This window comes from Ailuropoda melanoleuca, chromosome 9 (assembly GCF_002007445.2).
Source record: "Ailuropoda melanoleuca isolate Jingjing chromosome 9, ASM200744v2, whole genome shotgun sequence".
Lineage (NCBI taxonomy): Eukaryota > Metazoa > Chordata > Mammalia > Carnivora > Ursidae > Ailuropoda > Ailuropoda melanoleuca.
The window spans coordinates 60,092,509-60,097,071 of NC_048226.1; positions in this window are offsets into that span (position 1 = coordinate 60,092,509).

Below are 4,563 nucleotides of genomic sequence, written 5' to 3' on the forward strand. Positions count from 1 at the left end.
GGGGCGGGGGGGGGGGGGGGCCAGCGGCGGGGCCGACGGCGGCTCCGATGGGCGCGAGGCGGGCGCGGGGCGGGGCCTCGGGTGGCTGACCTCGAGCGCGGCCGCGGGCCCCCGGGGCCAGAACCGTTAAGCCGATAGCGCGCGCGCTTCCCAGGGCGTACTGGGCGCGCAGGACCGGCGCGGGGCTTCTGGCAGCCGCGCGGCGTGCGGAGGAGACCGGGGGTGGCCTCTCCGAGGTGCTGGCAGGCTCGCCCCGTACTGGGCGCGTCCGCATGAACAGCCTTCGGGACCCCAGTCAGCGGCCCTGTTTGCCCGAGACGGGAAGGGCGAGCGGCGGGCACCAGGCAGCGACTGTGAGCGAGGCCGCCTCTGTGAGCAAGGCTGCCCGCGTGCTGACGACTGAGTGCCTCCTGCGTCAGGGCTGCCGGCCGGCCCCGACGGCGCGGGCGGCTCTCCCCGCTGCGGAGGAGCCCGGTCGGTGTAGGTCCCGGCCGTCAGAAACGGTTACCGGGCAGGAATACTTTCTCTCACACTGCCGTCCCCAAAGACCAAGATTAGTTGAAGCAACATCGAATCCTTTATTTTCAGCCTTCACCCTTTTTCTTTCGTTCACGTTTTCTCTGTTGTCGGAGTGTCCCGTATGGGTGCCAGCAGTAGGCCGGGGCGGGGGAGTAGGGGTGTGGGGGCGCCACACGGGGGAACAGAATAGGCCTGCCATCACAGGGCTCACAACTCGCTGGGCGCCTGGGCTAGCTGACGGTGCCGTGGGCCGTCCTAAGGACGGTGACAGAGGAGATTCAGGGCGGGAGCACCGTACGAGGATGCCTCACGGGACCCTTGGGCCTGGGCTGTCGGAATCGTTTTCAGAGCGGTGCCCGGCTGGTGTGTTGCACTGGGCTGGGCGGGGGCGGAGTAGGGGGAAGGAAGGCAAGAAAGGAGGAATGCAAAAGGAAAAGTTAACTTGTCTAGTGTGGAGTAGCTGGAGATAGGGAACCGACGGTGGGGTAATGAAACGGAAGTGGACATGAATGAGGTCTTAAATTTTTCATAGTTTTTCTTTTTGAATATTTGAAAGATCATTCTGACAGCAGTATGATGGGCAGATTTTGAGGGTAGGGAGGTAGAGCAGTATAAAACAAGCTACAAGACGGCTTCCTTGGAGGCATTCGCAATAACTCCAGTAAGAAGTTATGTCATACAAGAAGTGAAGATCTGAGAGATGTTGCTGAAGTGAAATCAACAGTTTAGTGACAGACTGGATGGAAGGGGTAACTCAATCTAAGTGACTCTTGAGTTTCTGACTTGGCAAACAAGTGAATAGGTGGTAGTAACATAAGGTAGGGAATGCAAAGGCAGAACAGGTTTGGGGAGGGAAATGATAAATTCAGAGTGGGACTCGTATCAGCTATTTTATAAATTCAGAAAATATTTACCTATACATATATACCTATTTACCTATACATATATAGGCCTATACACATACACACATATGTCATAGGCATATAATGGACAAAATGGAACATTAGGAAAGGGATGCTGATTGAGAAAATTTATGCATTCTGAAAAGAAGTATTTAGAGCTCAAAAGACAAGTAACCTTCAAAGGATGTTGTTTAAAGGCAAAGAAAGCTTGTCTAGAATGGAGTAACTAAAGAAGGAATGCCGCTCTGAAAGGGGATCATCCAAGTACCTTAAAGCTCATGTAGAATAGGAAAAAGTGTCTAGGTAAGCAGAAGAGATCTTAATGCCCTGGAGTGAGAACAACAAAACTTGGCAAAATTCAGAAACTGTCGTGAGATCAGTATGGCTAGGCAAGAGAAAGCAATTAAGAGAATATTAAAGATGAGTTTGGAGAGATGGGAAAAGCCAAAATCATACAAGGTTTTGCAGGCTCCAGTAGGGAGGTTGAATTTTACTACAAGAGCAATGGGACAGTTGGGCAGTGACCTGGTAGGATTTAACATTTTAAAAGGTGTGGTTTCAGAATTACTTTCATGCGTAGTTAAGTTATTGATATTTAGATGTAGAAATGGCTTCCAGGAACACTCCTATCCCACTGAGACAACTCACCTGGCATGTTTTGGAGCATGAAGCACCAGAAGTCTGAGGACAACGGTGTCAATAAATCCTTCCAATCCCCAGATGTAGAAAATTGTAAATGTAGGTTTCAGTTCTCATCAGTCTAGTCAAAATAGAAGTTTTCTTCTTCAAAAAAACATTTAACAGTATAACATATACAATAATATATACATTAAACAATAAAATTATTTTTTATTATATGAAATCAACAGAAATTATTGTGGCAAAAAGTTAATTTGAAGAAAATTTAGACCAAACCAAAATCAGTAATCCATTGAGAGGCAGAGATAGATTTTAAATAGAAGTAACAGACTCCAAAAATTTTTAGTAATCAATTGAAGAAGAATGAATCATATAAATACATTGAAACTTTTGAAAATTTCTTGTTGATTTGGCAAAAGATACTGGCATCTACAAAGATAATCTAGAACTCAATACATTATTACAACAACAGCTTGACAAGTGAGCACTTTCAAGAATATTTAAGGTTAATCACACTGATCAAGAAAAACTTAAAATGCTCTAAAATCATCGAGCTCACATAAGAAACTAGACAGGTTTTCCCAAACTTAACAATACTAAAAACTGACATGTTATGACTTAGTTACGACTGAAATTAACTTTTCTAAATTTTCAATAATAAAACATAAATTTTGATTAACTATGGAGAAAATACCAAACTACTCTCACAAAGAAAATGCATTACAAAATTGTCAAATGAAGAGGCAATCAAAATACATAAAAGTGAGAATACAGGGCAAAATAGGGGTCGTTCAGGCAGTTAAAATATTTTTATGGATTTTTTAAATAGCTGTTGTCAGCTTTTTAAAATTTTAACTGGATGCCATTATATTGCTTCTAAGTAAATATTTACTTTTATTTAAAAAAAAAGTTTGAAGAATGGATTAAGGAAAAGCAAGAGTGGAAATAAGAATCCCAACTAGAAGGATAATTCACAGTTAAATGAGTCTTTTATTAACTGTAAGTAGAGGTTTTTGTTACCATTATATTTTCATATCTTATTTGACTTGACCTTCACAGTATCTTCCTTTTAGTTAATAAAACCCTATATGAGCACAAGTAACACACACAAACTGATTACCTGCTCTCATGAAATGTACTGTCTAGTTAGGGTGCAGATTCACAAACTGATGATTCCAAGTCAATAAGCTGATTGTTCTGATGAAGGCACTCCCAGTGCATGTGTGTGCCTGGGTGGTGCTGCTGACAGCCTGGGGAGATGGGGAAAGCTGAAGAGGCAGCATTATCTAATGTTTACCAAATGATCTCCTTCCTAGCCTCCTGCCAGTAGTCTGCCTCTCATTCACTTATTCCACATTTACAGAGCATCTTATGCAGGATCATACACACAGACACACACACACATATCATCACCACAGCAACGCATTAAAAAAACACGTTGGTTCTATTCAGCTCATCTAGGAAAAAAAAAGTTTGAAGACCTATGCCTATTAGGTGCCAGGCACTGAGGATACAAAGACACACTGAAATAAGACACTATGACTAAGGAACAATCAGCAAGAAGAGAACGACAGTCTTAAGCGTACCAATAAACTGGGGGCGCCTGGGCAGTTCAGTCGGTTAAGTGTCTGGCCCAGGTCATGATCTTAGGGTGATAAGATGGAGCCCATGGTCAGGCTCTGTGCTCTGTAGGGAGCCTGCTTGAGATTCTCTCTCCCTCTGCCCCTCCTCCTGCTCATGCTCGCTCACTCTCTCTAAAATATATTTTTTAAAGTACCTATAAACAAATAAAATAGAGGGTAGTATATGCAGTGGTTAGAAGTATATGCTTGGAACAGAAGTAGTACAAAGAAAGAATTCTACTGGGGGTGACAGAAAGAAGAGGGATCACGGAAGGGTTCCTAGAGGAGGTAATGCCTGAGCAGAATTTTCAAGGATAAAAAGGAGTTTACCAACTTAGGGATATTCCCGGCAGGGAGAAGGACATGTCCAAAGACATACAGGAATAAAACAACAGTGACTACAAAAAACACTAGTCATAGAGCCCTGCAGAAACACAAAATATGAAGCACTGCTTGAGTAAGTGGTTCAGTATTAGGCTACAAAAGGACGAAGAGTCTTTTATCTCCTAAGGGTACAGAGACATTGAAGGACTTTAGATATGAAAAGGTCAGATGTACATCTGGAAAAGAATCACCTAAGTAATTGTTTAGAATGGACTGAGGAGAGGGACAGGTAGCAGGCAAAGCAAGAAATTGCTGGAGACAGGTACAATGCTTAGGAGCAGCTGAAGGTGAAAATTAAAAATCTGGGGCACCTGGGTATCTCATTTAAGCATCTGCCTTCAGTTCAGGTCATGATCTCAGGGTCCTGGGATCCAGCCCCGTGTCAGGCTCCCTGCTCGGTGGGGAGTCTTCTTCTGCCTCTCCTTTCCCCCTCCCCCGTTGGTTTTCTCTCGCTCTCTCTCTCTCTCTCTCTATCTCACACACACACACACACACAC